Source organism: Aotus nancymaae, unplaced genomic scaffold (assembly GCF_030222135.1).
Source record: "Aotus nancymaae isolate 86718 unplaced genomic scaffold, 86718_ANA_hifiasm-v0.15.2.pri h1tg000016l, whole genome shotgun sequence".
In the NCBI taxonomy this organism is placed as follows: Eukaryota; Metazoa; Chordata; class Mammalia; order Primates; family Aotidae; genus Aotus; species Aotus nancymaae.
In genome coordinates this window covers 8356580-8373179 of record NW_026988428.1, presented here as the reverse complement: position 1 = coordinate 8373179, position 16600 = coordinate 8356580, and the positions used below count along the sequence as shown (strand labels likewise).

General features: G+C 39.2%; 1 long non-coding RNA gene across 3 annotated transcripts in view; it reads left to right on the top strand.

Moving 5' to 3' along the window:
* Positions 1 to 16600, top strand: part of LOC105728778 (uncharacterized) — a 125453-nt gene that overhangs the window by 100319 nt on the left and 8534 nt on the right. For all 3 annotated transcript variants that reach the window (XR_002479391.2, XR_010342947.1, XR_010342946.1), the window contains one exon: positions 11587 to 11744. This is a non-coding gene — a long non-coding RNA (uncharacterized LOC105728778). The remainder of the gene's footprint in view (positions 1 to 11586; positions 11745 to 16600) is intronic.

Here is a 16600-nt window from a genome sequence, read left to right as displayed (position 1 = left end):
GGGACTCAACAAAAAAAGAAAACTACAGGCCAATATCCATGATGAACATAGATGCAAAAATCTTCAATAAAATACTGGCAAGCCGATTACAACAGCACATCAAAAAGCTTATCCACCATGATCAAGTAGGATTCATCCCGGGGATGCAAGGCTGGTTCAATATACGCAAGTCTATAAATGTAATTCCCCACATAAACAGAACCAAAAACAAAAACCACATGATTATCTCAATTGATGCAGAGAAGGCCTTTGACAAAATTCAACAGCCCTTTATGCTAAAAACTCTCAATAAACTAGGTATCGATGGAACGTATCTCAAAATAATAAAAGCTATTTATGACAAACCGACAGCCAATATCATACTGAATGGGCAAAAACTGGAAGCATTCCCTTTGAAATCTGGCACTAGACAAGGATGCCCTCTCTCACCACTTCTATTCAATATAGTACTGGAAGTTCTAGCCAGAGCAATCAGGCAAGAAAAAGAAATAAAGGGTATTTAATTAGGAAAGGAGGAAGTCAAATTGTCTCTATTTGCAGACGACATGGTTGTATATCTAGAAGACCCTATCACCTCAGCCCAAAATCTCCTGAAACTGATAAGCAACTTCAGCAAAGTCTCAGGATACAAAATCAATGTGCAAAAATCACAAGCATTCCTATACACCAATAACAGACTTAAAGAGAGCCAAATCAAGAACAAACTGCCATTCACAATTGCTACAAAGAGAATAAAATACCTAGGAATACAACTAACAAGGAACGTAAAGGACCTCTTCAAGGAGAACTACAAATCACTGCTCAATGAAATAAGAGAGGACACAAACAGATGGAGAAACATTCCATATTCATAGTTAGGAAGAATTAATATTGTGAAAATGGCCATACTGCCCAAAGTAATTTACAGATTCAACGCTATCCCCATCAAGCTACCAATGACCTTCCTCACAGAACTGGAAAAAACCACCTTAAACTTCATATGGAACCAAAAGAGAGCCCGCATAGCCAAGTCAATTCTAAGCAAAAAGAACAAAGCGGGAGGCATCACACTACCGGACATCAAACTCTACTACAAGGCTACAGTAATCAAAACAGCATGGTACTGGTACCAAAACAGAGATATAGACCAATGGAACAGAACAGAGGCATCGGAGGTGACACAACATATCTACAACCACCCGATCTTTGACAAACCTGACAAAAACAAGCAATGGGGAAATGATTCCCTGTTCAATAAGTGGTGTTGGGAAAACTGGCTAGCCATATGCAGAAAGCAGAAACTCGACCCCTTCCTGACACCTTACACTAAAATTGACTCCAGATGGATTAAAGACTTAAATATAAGACGTAACACCATAAAAACACTAGAAGGAAACCTAGGCAAAACCATTCAGGACATAGGCGTAGGCAAGGACTTTATGACCAAAACACCAAAAGCATTGGCAACAAAAGCCAAAATAGACAAATGGGACCTAATCAAACTCCACAGCTTCTGCACGGCAAAAGAAACAGTCAATAGAGTGAATCAGCAACCAACAGAATGGGAAAAAATTTTTGCAGCCTACCCGTCTGACAAAGGGCTGATATCCAGAATTTACAATGAGCTAAAAAAGATTTACAAGAAAAAAACAAACAAGCCCATTCAAAAATGGGCGAAGGATATGAACAGATACTTTACAAAAGAAGACATACATGAGGCCAACAAACATGAAAAAATGCTCATCATCACTGGTCACTAGAGAAATGCAAATCAAAACTACATTGAGATACCATCTCACACCGGTTAGAATGGCGATCATTAAAAAATCTGGAGAAAACAGATGCTGGAGAGGATGTGGAGAAATAGGAACACTTTTACACTGTTGGTGGGAGTGTAAATTAGTTCAACCACTGTGGAAAACAGTGTGGCGATTCCTCAAGGACCTAGAAATAGAAATTCCATTTCACCCAGCAATCCCATTACTGGGCATATATCCAAAGGATTATAAATCGTTCTACTATAAGGACACATGCACACGAATGTTCATTGCAGCACAGTTTACAATAGCAAAGACCTGGAACCAACCCAAATGCCCATCGATGATAGACTGGACAGGAAAAATGTGGCACATATACACCATGGAATATTATGCAGCCATTAAAAACGAGGAGTTCACGTCCTTTGTAGGGACATGGATGAACCTGGAAACCATCATTCTCAGCAAACTGACACAAGAACACAAAATCAAACACCACATGTTCTCACTCATAGGCGGATGTTGAACAAGGAGAACACATGGACACAGGGAGGGGAGCACTATACACAGGGGTCTGTTGGGGGGGAGGGGAGGACAGCGGGGGGGTGGGGAGTTGGGCAGGGATAGCATGGGGAGAAATGCCAGATATATGTGAAGGGGAGGAAGGCAGCAAATCACACTGCCACGTATGCACCTATGCAACAACCTTGCATGTTTTTCACATGTACCCCAAAACCTAAAATGCAATTAAAAAAAAATAAAAATAAAAAAAAATAACATGTCCAAGTTCACACATATTTTAGTGGTAGAAGAAAATTTTAAATCTAAATCTTTGACCTCAAAGTTCATGCTTATTTCATCCATCTTTTCTTGGTTTCTTCCTATATTTCTCCTTGTTTTCCCCCTCTCCCTCCCTTCCTTCCTTTTTTTATTATTTAAATTATGCTTGCTGTAGACTGAATGTTTGTGTCCCTCAAATTCATATGTTGAATCCTAACCCCCAATGTGATGGTATTTGAAGGTTGGACACTTGGAAGGTGATTAGGTCATGAGAATGGAGACCTCATAATGGGATCAGTGACCTTATAAAAGAGCTCACAGAGAGCTCCCTTGTCCCTCCTGCCATGTGAAGTTACAACAAGAATATGGTGGTCTGTGAACCAGAAAGCAGGACCTCACCAGACACTGAATCTGCTGGTTCCTTGACTCTGGGCTTCTCAGCCTCAAAAAACTGGGAAAAATAAATTTCTATGATTTATAAGCCACCAAGTATAGGTATTTTATAATAGCAGCCCCAATGGACTAAGATAATACTAATACTTAAATATATTCTCCCTGTAAGATATAAACATACTTTTATAAGAAACTGCCCATACTTCTTTGGCCACACAAGTATGAACCTGAAACATACGCTTTAGATCCAATTTACGCTTCAGTTTCCATGAATTGATGAAACATTAACAAAGTAAGAATTTCATGTGGCTTAAAATATATCACTTGGCATACACAGAGAATGAGGTGCTCTAGTTAATAAAATACTATACTTAATAGAAAATCAAATATAAATCATAAAAGGAGAACCACTTTCCAAATATCTAGACAAAAACACATGCTATTTAGTAGTATTTTTATATGGAGAATAATCTTTTCTTGGTGATTCAATAGCTATTTTAGGATCATAGAGAAACTCTGTATTTTTATTCTAAATATAATTAGTATGCTATAGATGTGTCAGTGTAATGGTAACAGTAAGTAGAATAGTCTATTAAATTCCAATGAATACAAGAATTTCTTATGTTCAAATTATTAGGATCTCATATGGTGATTTCTAGTGTGTATATCAGGGGCAGCAAATATGTTCTGTACTAGATATTCAATAATTTCAGCTTTGTGGGCCTAACAGTCTGTAGCAATTACTCAGCTCTTCATTTTATATTGGAAACCAGCTATAGATAATATATAAGCGAATTAGAGAAGCTGTGATTCAATAAAACTTTATTTAGAAAACAGGCAGTTGGCTGGATTTGACCTGAGGGCTATAGTTTTGTTGATCCCTAATCGATATGCAGATGGTCCCCAAATTTCTACCACATTTTCTAACATTTCTCTTTAATTTTATATTTCTAACATTTGCACTTAAGTCCAAAAGACCTAAAGCAAAATCAGAATATCTTTCTAAATCACATGGCTATACTACCAAATCTATTTCTCTTATAATTTCTCTTTCATCTTTTGTTCTCTGAAGTGCATTTCTCTTCCTTGCTTTCCAACTCTTCCAATCAGTTCTTAATTTTCTTGTTTCTACTTTGAAGACATATTCCTGTTTGTCTTTTTCCTACATTTCTTTTGTTACTGTCTTAGTTCAGGTTTTCATTAACTTGTCTGTACTCTCACTGTGGTCTCATGCGTAGCATTTCTACTTCTGTAACCTTTCTGGCTCTTCATACCTACGCCTGCCAGTTTAAGCTTCATAGCATAGGACTGAACATAACACTTCTTAGCTCAGGAGACATCATCAGCTCCCAATTGCCCCAAAACAATGGTCAAAGTCTTTCATGATCTGGATCCACTCAATGTCACCAAATATTATTTCTCATTTGACTGCCTTATAAGCTCAAGTCCAGCTGAAGTAGACAACTTATTTTTATCTTTCACACAAACCCTGTGCTTTCCATTCTTCCCATCTTGTATATTTTCTTGTGTTGTTTGCCTGTTTGTCTAGAACTGCACTGGCCAATATGGTAGATATTAGCCATACAGTTCCTCAGTTGAATTAGCTACACTTCAGGTGCCCCATAGCTACCACACTACCACACTAGCATGGTAGATACTAGCCAGATATAGCTACTGGAAAGATAAGATCCTCTTTTAGACAGAGAAGATAGAGAACTTTTTCTTTTTCTCTTTTTTGAAACAGAGCCTCCCTCTGTCACCTAGGCAGGAGTGCAGTGGCACAATCTTGGCCCACTGTAACCTCTGCCTCCCAGGTTCAAGTGAATCTCCAGTCTTAGCCTCCCGAGTAGCTGGGACCACAGGTGTGTGCCAGCATGCCTAGTTGATTTTTGTATTTTTAGTAGAGATGAGGTTTCACCATGTTGGCCAGGCTGTTCTCAAACTTCTGGGCTCAAGCAATCCACCTGCAGCAGTCTCCCAATGTGCTGGGATTACAGGCATGAGCCACTGTGCCTGGCAGAATATTTTCATTATTATAGGAAGTTTTATTCAATAGCACTGCCCTAGAACTTCCTGCTCACATTACCTCACATTTAATCCTATATGATTTCTATTGCCTAGTAATACTACCCCGATTTCTGGTGTGCTATGGCACACCACCCCTTTCTGTCATAGCATTTTATTGATGTTGCTGTTATGGCATTCCTACCTCCCATCCTGAAATAGACTGACTTAAAAATATATTATGCTCTGTACAGACTGCTATTTTCATTTGTTTCTTTCAAAAATTTATTTAACAATTAATCCTAATCTATTACATAGTAGGTATTCAAAAAGAATTTGTTGACAAGCCCCATTGAAATATTCTTTAAAGTTTTATAAATATGGAAATGTTTCTCTCACAAAGAGTAATGATTTTGCTTCATACATTTACCAGTTAGAATTAGCGTGAAATTTGGGACAGGGAAACTGTGTTTGTAGGAATATTATATTTTAGAAAATCTAATGATAAATCAACATGATTTCCATCAATTGATTTTCACTGGCTTTGAGAGGCAGCATAGTGTAATGAAAAGAAGATGGATGTGGGTACCAGACTGCCCTACTTTAGAATCCTGTTTCCGTCAATTACGACCCAACTTAGCCAAGTGACTTAATTTCTCAAAGCCTCATGGAGATGGTAATAGCTACCTGTATTAGTTGAAACTCCTTGATAGCAAATGATAGATATAGAATCAAACTAACTTTTTAAGAACAAAAATATTAATGGACTCACGTAACTGAAAGTGTCTTCAACATGGCTGGATCCGCATGCTCAAATAATGTTATAACTCCATTTTCAGGCAAACTCTTGATATATAATAGTGAGATGGCCACTAGCAGCTAAAGCCTCACATGCTCTTTACAACCCAGGATCCAAGAGGAACAAAAGCGCTTTCCCTTAACTCTAGCAAACATTCCAGGGGTGTTCTGTCATTGATCTGTCTTTAGTCAGGAACATCCTTGTATCAACTGTGGCTAGGATATGAGTGGTCAGATAAGCCAAGCCTGGATCAAATTGATATGGGAGGGGGCAGAGAAGTGCTGGGTAAAGAAGGGTGGGGTCCCTGGTGAAAGCTCCACCCTTGGGCCTGTGCCCACAGACCTAAATGAAGACCGACATTTCTGTTTTCACACCCAAAAAGTTGCCTTTCAGCCTGCCATGTCCCCCATTCTGTGCCCATAAAAACCTGAGACCCTAGCAGACATGCACACAAGTGACTGGATGCTGAGAGGGGCAGAAGAACACATCAGCAGACACCAGCAGACCAGTGATGATGGAATGACGCATACGCTGAGGGGAATATGGCTGAGGGCAGTTGGAGGAGAGTCTGGTGCCTGGGTGGCCTGACTCCAGGGGAAGACCACTTTCCCACTCCATCCCCCATTCATCTCTCTAGGAGCTACCTTCATCACCCAATAAAATCGTGTACTCATCCTCCAAGCCCATGTGTGATCCGATTTTTCTGGTACACTAGGGCAAGAACCTGGGATACAGAAAACTCTGTCCTTCTGATAAGGCAGCAGATCTAAATGAGCTGATGAACACAAGGTGCCTGCAAACTCCTGCAGATGCTACAACACACACCCACTGGGGCTTGGGGGACTGTAAACATTCACCTCGAGATGCTACTATGGGGATAGAGCCTAAAAACACTCCCCAGGACCTGCCCGTCCACATGCACCCCTTAGGTATTTAAGCAGATAGGCACCGAAGGAGTAAGCCACACCCCTGTCGCATGCCCCGTGAGAGGGGTAAGAGAACTTTCAAAGTCACCACACTGAGGCTTGGGGCAAGGCGAACAGTCAGGCCCACCAAGCGCTATGAATGATACATAATTGCTATACAATGGAGGCTGGCTGTTTCTTTAAAGAAAGGAACACAGGACGATCAAAAGAGGTTATGTCCTATAATTTAAGCGGTGTTACACTGCACCATTCCAGAGGGCACTCCTACTGTATCCAATGTGAACAGTGCCTGCTTGAGTTGGGCAACACATAGGATCTCTCTCCATACAGGTTTGGAGGCTTGCTGGAGTTTGGTGACATATAGGGTCTCTCTCTGTTATAGATTTGCAGTGATGGTTAAATGACATAATATAGATAACATGCCAAGCAATTAGTAGATACTCAAAAAAAATCTTTTTATTTTTCGCACCCCTCTTTTCCACTTTAACTAAGAAAAGGACATATTCTACACTGATTAAGATCTGGATTAGACCACTCCTGAGTTACTAGCACTTGTTCTGAAATAACAGAGAAAGAAATTATGGTTTCTTCTAATAATTTCACCACATGTAACATTTTACAGTCAATGCAAAGGGTCGTGACTCTAATAAGATTAAATAGTTTACAGATGGTCCTGCATTTAATTATTAGTACCTCTAGAAATACCATATTAATCCAAGGTTGCTTCATAAATGTCTTATAATTAAAATATTATGGTAGATAGAAATCTGGCCTCCGCTGACCTTTACTTCAACCAGAAAAGTTTCCTAGTTGTCAGTTTCACATTCAACAGATTAACATTTATCAGTTTATCAATACTAAAAATTAGTTTTTTTGTTAATGCAGAAGTCTTCAAAAACATATATAATTGGGACAATTTTTTTCCTACATAATCAAGTCCAGAAGTAGGTAATGCAAGCTCTGGTAGGATAATTCCCCTAAATTATTGGTTACCCACATTCCTTCTGGCTTTCTGTTCCTATATCTTTAGAGCGCAGCCTAGCTTCATGTTTTTAAGAAGGCTGCCAGAGCTACGGCCATCATGTTGACAATTCGCACAGTCTGGAAAGAGAACAGAAAGGTACATGCCATTTGATTTAGACCACTTAGAAGAACGTTCTTGGACATCTCATATTGTATCTTCTTTTGGCTAGCTCTTTGTAATATAACCACACATGTAAAAGATAAGTGGGAAATCTAGTTTTTATTGTTACAAGCTGAGCATACCACTGTCCCAAATAAAAACTGAGGATTTATTAATAAGAAAGAGGGGGAGAGTAAACATTGAGTTGGCAACTAGCATGCTTTATCACTTACAAATTAGCATGATTTCTAAGATTTTGTTTGCATAAAAGGTTCTAATCTTTAAAGAAAAACACCTAAAAACTCTTGATGTAATCGAACTCTGGGACAAGAAGGCTCATCATTCCATTAGCTCAATAGTGTGATGCTCAAAGAAGGCAAAGTGGTGGTGGCATTCACATCTTAGTTTTAAAAGCGTTAAACAACTCTGTTTATTATGAACATTTTGAATAATAAGTTATAGTCCATGGACACCCTTCACTACTTCCCTAGAATGCTTTTGAAAATGGAGTTAGTAGATTTAAGCATGTTTTCATTCAACAGTTCCTTCTCACAGTGTGCCTGTACCCATTTAGACCAAGAGGGGTGTTAAAATGCAGCCTAACAGGAAGTGGGTGGTGTGTGCACTGCCGTATCTTGGAGCTGTCACTGAAGCCCAGGCTGCCCTCTGGGAGGTCCTCAACTGGGCACATGTTTCAGCCCATTCAGCTCTCATTTCTTTCTTCCCCTTCATGGCCATGGGGTAGTGATTATGTCAGCAAGGCAAATGGCTCATTAATGTGGTGGGGAGCCAGATTGAACATTTGGAAAACACCCACGTATTTAAATGGGCCAAAATGAGCTTTCTGCTCAAGCTGCCAGCTGGTTTGCCTATAACATCAGCTTGCTCAGAAGAGGGAAGGAAATCATTTTTGCCAGTACTTATTCAGGTTGAAAAATTATGCTTTACTTTGATTTTAGCAGTCTCTCAAGTGAAGGGTTGATTGCATGATCTCCTTTCTTTACTGCTGGCTTCAACTCTACATATTCCTCTAAAGCCAACTTGTCTCATCTTCTTCAAGTAGTTTACTAGACGCCGAAGGCCTTAGCAGTCTCTCCTAAAATGTGACTCCATTCATTGATAGCATAGACCATGTATTTGGGATTCATCGCACATTGCTTTGTTGTGTTAGTTGCCTTTTTCTGTTTGGATCTCCCATCTCCCTAACTGAATTTAAGGTCTCTAAGGCCTAGGGAACCATATAATTTATTATCCAAATTGGAATACTTTTGAGAATAAAAAGAGATGTTATTAATAATTACATTGGGACACCTCACACAAACCTGAACTGTCTGAGCAAATTATGATGTGTGGCAACTCTGTTAAGGTCAAAGGACATTATTTACTGCTTTTCTCTGATCATCCACAGGGTCTAATGTAATTCACATGTAAAAAGACAGCAAACTCTTAAAAATAAGTAGCTTAGCAAAGCAACAAACAATTCCTCTTACAACAGCTATAAAATAGCTGGAAGATGTGAACAGGTTCCTACTAGTGGGAGATTTAATAGATCAATATAGGGAGGAACCACAAGGTAGAAGGCTTTAAATAATCAGATAAAGACTGTTCACAGTAGAAACCAGCCTAAAATTTATGTTCTTACCATTACGAAGCCATGGGGTCCAAAGAGGCACTCTTACCACAAGAATAGAAAGGGCAAAGTGCTTTTGATAGGCATTTTTGTAAAGTGTGTTCTTGTTCCAGAAGTATCAGGTGTCCTGATCATCACGCTAACATCCACATGGGACTATGCAAAAGGAAATAGGGACAGAATCAGATAGAAAAATAGACTCATGATCAAGACACTATAAATTCTCTCAGTTAGTGCCCTCTCCTAATATAAAGTGCCCACATCTCCAGTTCCCCTCTCTCTCTGTGTATTGCCTACATCCTCAGATTCATACATGTCACCATTTCAGCTATGACATAAAGACATTTTGTCAGGCAGAAGAAAAGTTGGGACCTTCTTTCCCTGTGTCTCTTTCTTGGGAAAAACTTTTCCAGAACTCTCCAAAATGACTTCACTTGATATTTCATTGGCCAGAATTGGCCTCATGACTATTTCTAAACCAGGCACCAACAAGGGGAAGATTAGGGAATTCTCTTGGACATAGCACCCCGACACTGGTAAGGGGGGTATCTTTTCCTGAGGTCTCAATTCAAACAATCGCTTCAAATGTTGTTAAAGATAACTTCATTTTTAATCAGGTACTCTGCCCAGAGTGTTAGATCAAGTTATAATCCTCTTGTAATGTGGATAGTAATATCTGAACCACTAGTTCTCTGTACTAGTATACATTTTTGTATATATCCCAGAATTTTTTGTAACTTTCATCACTGCTGTTGAAAAATGACATAGGGTGATATTTTCCTTCTTCATTAACTCCTACTAAATACATCTATCTAAATTTCCAAATCATTTGTTTATGTCTTTTTTTTTTTTTTTTTTTATTTTGAGACAGGGTCTTGCTTTGTCACCCAGGCTGGAGTGCAGTGGTTCAATCGCATCTCACTGCAACCTCCACCTCCCAGGCTCAAGCAATCCTCCCATCTCAGTCCCCAGAGTAGCTGGTACTATAGGCACACACCACCGCACCTGGCTCATTTTTGTATTTTTGGTAGAGACGGGGTTTTGCCATGTCGCCCAGGCTGGTCTTCATCTCTGGACCTCAAGAGATCTGCCCACGTCAGCCTCCCAAAGTGCTAGGATTACAGGCGTGAGCCACTGTGCCTGGCTTGCTTTATGTCATTTTAAAATATAACACTTGGAAACATCTGTCCTATTTTATATGTATCGGCATGCTATTCTTTTTTTTTTTTTTTTTTTTTTTTTTGAGACAGAGTCTCGCTCTGTCGCCAGGCTAGAGTGCAGTGGTGCGATCTTGGCTCACTGCAACCTCCATCTCCCGGGTTCAAGTGATTCACCTGCCTCAGCCCCCTGAGTAGCTAGGACTATCGGCACATGCCACCACACCCAGCTAATTTTTTTGTATTTTTAGTAGAGATGGGGTTTCACCGTGTTAGCCAGGCTGGTCTTGATCTCCTGACCTCATGATCCGCCTGCCTCCGCCTCCCAAAGTGCTGGGATTACAGGCATGAGCCACTGAGCTAGGCCTAGGCATGCTTTTCTTATATCCTTCTTCTACGGGACCCCATCACATTATAACACAATCGTCTTGAGACTTGACAGAGTCTTTCTAGGCTGACCATGTAATTTTTGAGAATGAACAGATCAGTGGCTCTAAGCAGACAGGGCACTAGGGCAACTGGCATAAATCAGGATTGTTCTGGGCAAAAGAAGATGTATGTCCTTCCCCACTTCCATTTAACATCACCCTCACATTTTAGATGCTATTTGAATATTGGCTTATGTGAACTGAAGTCACTTCCTATTGAAAGTATTTCAAGCTTCATTAAAGTCCCAATTCCATTGCTTTGTCCACAACAACTGGTTTTTCTTGCTGACCCATTGTAATATAAATTGCAGGTCAAGTCCAGAACTAAAGGCATTTCTCACTTCTAGCTTTAGAAAGAAGAGTACGAGGCTACTAATAAATGCCATACTGTTTCCCTGATTCCTCAGATTCAAATAGTTCCTATTGACATCTGAAACTGTGAGGCTCTTTTAGAGAACCTCAGACTTAGAATTCTGATTTATACACATGACACATTAAGAGAAAACTAACCTACGTGGCATTACGGCATCAACAGTCAGATTGCAAACGTAGTTTGACAAAGATTTATCCCAGCACACGCTGGATTTTAGAAATATGTTCTTTTTTTCAGGATTTTGGAAATCCTAGAAAAGACCAAGATTTGGAGTCAGATCACCTGTGTTTGAATCCTAACCTCCATTACTTCTTCTCTTCAAATAAAATCTCATCTGAATATCACGGATAATCATAGTACCTCTCTGTGTAAAGCCTTTGGGAGAATTAAATGAGGTAATGTATGTGAAAGTGCTCTAAACACCAAAGCTCTGTATGAATGAAAGGAGAATATCTCCTTTTCATTCCCTATTTAAATCAACTCTTTCAATTCTGTCTTTCTCAAGTAGCCTGAGGCTGGGTCACCAGAACACAAATGTAGTTACAAGGCTTAAAAAAAAAAAAAAAAAGCAAAACAACTGGTTGTTACATGATCCTTGACAACAGTTGGACAGACTTTTTCTTAAATTAAATGAAGTATTTTGGCAGCCTATATGTGTAGCCTAAAGTATAGCAAGAGAAGAGAATTATTTTCCTTAAGGAGAGTAATTTTAACAGAAGTTCAACTTACACATTTTTAATATCTGTATTTTGAATGCACTGCTAAGTGCAAAATGAATATAATTAGTTATGAGATATCTTGCCTTTGGCTACAGTACCCATTAAGCTTCAGCATAATATATCATTCACAACCTATTCATACTCTGTGGTATATTTCAGGACTTCCTATACTGTAGTCTCTTAAAGCAAATAGTATATATAGTTTCAGAACCTAACAGTTGTTCCTTCAGAAGGGTTAGAAGTGGGTGCAACATATCTGTGGCCTTCAAGTAATTTAGCCAGTCATAAAAATTCCTTATGTACAGGCACTATACCTTTTTATATATAGGTCACTAGCATGTAAGTGAAACTGGCACAACAAGGTAAATGTGTATAAAATAAATTACAGAAGAGATAGATTTCTGATGCGCTATTCGGTGATGCAATAGATAGCAAATGATGATTTGGGAGTATTTTAGAGCCCTAATGTAGAATTTTCAATTTCCCCAGTTTATCCTCCAGAAATGATCACTGTGGTATACCTGTGATTGTTGAATGGCTATCATACAGCTGTAAATGGGCATGCCATTCCTGGTACCTTCTAACTTTGTGATCACTGTCCCCATGGAGTCCTGCAGAGTAGCTAGAGAAAGGATAAGTAGCTCAGAGTCTGAATCAATGGGAAGCTGTTTAATAATTGATGTTATCAAGTATGTTCACATACATTGAAAACCAAAAACTATTGTGGTTTTCCTGAATTCTTGGTGCAGTCTGGAACAGCTTACTTTACAAAGTAAAGAGCACAGTACAGACAATAAGAGTTACGTTTGTGAAGACTAACAGGAAGTGATGCTATGTCTGATTCTAGAATATGGTTAGAGTTTCACAGACAAGAAACAAGATCTGTAGCTTGATAATTATTTAAATACAGACATATGTGCAATCAGTCTAGAAGCTCCCTGAAGGCAGGGATGGGTCACCCATTTTTTGTCTATCACTTCTTTACATTCCTCTAAGATGCATCTTGGACACAATAATCATTGTGAACACACTTGATAACATCAATTATTAAACTTAGGAAATTGGAAAATACTCCAATATCATCATTTGCTATCTACTGCATCACTGAAATATCTCATCAGAAATCTGTCTTTTCTGTTATTTATTTTATGCACATTTACCTTGTGCCAGTTTCATTTACAAGCTAGTGGCCTATACATAAAAAGGTGTAGTAAGTGTTGTTTATCTGGTTTAAAAAGACTTAAAAAATACTTTTGTAACTTGTAACTTTTTAACCAGTTAAATGGTATCTTAGGAAACAGGGAGAATGCATTTCAGTTTATTACACTTCTTCATTTACTGAGTAAAAACCATATGCCAAATACCACATCCCCAGAGAAGGTATAAGGAGTCTGAGTGTGGTACAGCTCTTACCCCCAAGAAACCACAGCAGTGTGGCTAGGTGGAAACTCAAACAAAAGAGTATATCAGTTGTCAAAAATTTACACATATACATTATATTCATCATTGCTTGGTATTATACAACCATTCCTTGCCACAGTTGTGAAGGGACTATTTGATACTATAGGACTAAAGTGAACCTGTTTGATATCAGAAGCATATGGTGGTAATTAACTTCCAATAATTGACATTCCAAATTATCTACACCTAAACAGTGCCAGAAAAATGATTCCATTTCAGTTGTTTCAATTCAATGGTCTGTTAGGTAGCTGAATTGTTTTTCAGTTTATGGTTGTGGTTTGTGGATCCAGCCTACAAGAGCTCAACTAAATCTTCTCTAATACTCCAACATGATTATATGAGTGTATATATACCCATATAAATACATGAATATATGTGATTTATATGCATATACACACATATATATCTGAAACTTGAAATACACCATTTTTGTTCTCTCACGGTTCAATTATGGAGCACAGATCTACTGGTCAGGCTGTTCACCCAGACTACTACAGTCAGCTGTCTTTAAAAGAGTGTGACTGAGTCCTCATCATGAAGACAAGAAAAGGAATATTTGAAAGTGCAATGGCCCTGAAAGTGCTCAGATATTCATTGCACACCATGATGACTACATCTGAGAATCTATTCCTCCTTTATTCTATTTTTTCTTAAGAAACAGTCTTCTCTTTAGGAATGAATGTGTGGAAGCAAAATGACTAGTTTATAACAGGCAGTACTCAAAACTGTTGTTAGTACAATGTAGAAACCCAACAGTGAAATTGCAAACCGAGAAGAGGAATCAAACAAGGGCAGAAAAGCAAGCGTTAGGCTTGAGAATAAATTATGCATAGGACAAAATTGGTACTCATTTTGAGAAGGAGAGCTGAATTTAAACAGTCGAGTAATAAAAAGTCATTGTTCAATAGACGCTGTCTAGTGTAACGTTTAACAGCATGGACTGTATCCCCAGAAGTGAGTCTGAAACCTGAATCTCCCACATAGAAGTTCCGTGACAGTGAAACAGATTTTAAACTCTCTAAATTTCTCTTTTGTTTTGTTTTGTTTTGCATTTAGGGAGAGAAGTACATACTTCCTAAGGTTGTGAAAAGGATGGTTCATAGTAACAGTGTGTAGCATTATGAGTACATACTATGTGTAAGCATGTTACATGAATAAATTTATGAACCCTCATATTAATCCAATATGCAAGTACCTGTACTGTTATTACTATTCCTACTTAGTATTTAAGGAAACTGAGGTTTGACTAGATTAGGTGACTTGTCCAAAAGGATAAAGCTTAGATTTTTTTTGTTTTTGTTTTAGGTAGCATAGAGACTTTTTTCACCTTTTAGATTCAGTGGGCACACATGCAGGTTTGTTACCTGAGTATATTGCATGATTAAAGCTGAGATTTGAACATGGCAAAGTGATTCTAAAGCTTGTGGTTAAAGGACTATGCTGTCATATTGCCATGTAAAGTGCTTATCATAGCTTAGTATAGAGTAAGGCTTCCACATGCAATAAGGAGCCAACTAAAAGAGAACCATTAAACATTAATTGAAGAGGAAAACCAAATCACCCACCAGGAGGAAACTGACCTGGCGCTTTCTCCCAAGTGAATCACATGATAGAGGTATGCAGGTGTGAGATGATGCTGAGAGGACTGACAGAGCTCAATTCAGGAACAAGTGATGAACTCCTCAACAAAGTCCCTCAGGACAGAACTTTCTTTCCTCCCCTTTCAAATGAGGCTGACCTTGAAGTTGTGCCTAAATTGCTCACCACAATATCAGGCTCAACTGGCTGACCCATCTGTCCAAAACACATGCATCCTCAACTTCTCCCCATTTCATGGGGTATCAAAAGTAGGGACTTGAACCTCATAAAGTTAGTACAGGCTGGGGTGTTTACCATCCTCATAGCTGATTCATAGTTGCTTTGTTTATTAAACTGCCTCTAATCTGGTCCGCAGGCTGTGAATGTGAATACCTACTTAGAGCTGACTTTGAATCCAATTGGAACAGTAGACTTCGTTATTACACTTGAAAACCTAAAAATGTTCAAGGGGAGGTGAAAGCAGGGGAAGGCAGGCAGAGGGTGCTAGGTGCTTTGTTCAACCACCATGGTCCCCTCTGTCAAGATGGAAGATGGCTGTGGTTGAAAGTTTCTGCCCATCTTTGTCCTCTGAAAATACTTGTATTATACAAATCAAAGAATGGAACGCGCCTGCTTCCTCCTCATTCGTCTCCCCTCCCCTGACACTGGAACGAAAGCATACTCGTCACACAATAGTCCTTGTTGAACACAGGACCCACAGAAAACCTGCTGCTCCAAATAACTGTCACATTCTCATGTGCTCAGTCACAGGAATAATTTCAGTTTCTCTCTTCCCCACCATTGGAGATGAGGTTGAGGTCACGGGAGAGAAAGAGCCCTGTCTTGTCTCCCAACAAGAGGGGTCTGTGCAGCTGCTGGGCCCACCCTAGACAGAAGGCACGCGGCAGCTGAGCCTCTTTAGAAGGCTTCCCACCCACTTCCTGAGTCTGGCTTTGATTTCTTAAAGGGCAGATGCACTTATTCCAGAGTCGCTCCCTGATTCAGCTTGGGGGGCAGGGGGCGGGGGGCGGGAATAAAAGGCTAAAGCAACCATTTCCTTTTCTGTAGCTCTTTTGCTTTGTCTCAGATCCTCTTTTCTGAGTTATCTGCTACCAAGTCTGTCTCTCCTTCCGCTCAGAGCAGCAGTGGCCGAGTTTTGTTGAGTGCTAGATAATCACTGATCTTAATTATAAACAGCCTCAGCTCAGAGGAATGGTTTTGATAGGAAAGTCAACACCAGGAAGCAAGATGGGCAGGTAGCAAAATGAAACCCAAGCCAGTTTTCCAATAAAAAACAGAAATTATATATATATATATATATAGATATAGATATATATTTATTTATTTATAAGTAAGATTCAATTTATTCTCCATGTAGTAGCAGCCTGGAGGCTCCCTGTGAACTGATCTCTGCCTACTTTCCCCTTTAACCTTTTTTTTGAGATGGAGTCTCACTCTGCTGCCCAGGCTGGAGTGCAATGGTGTAATCTCGG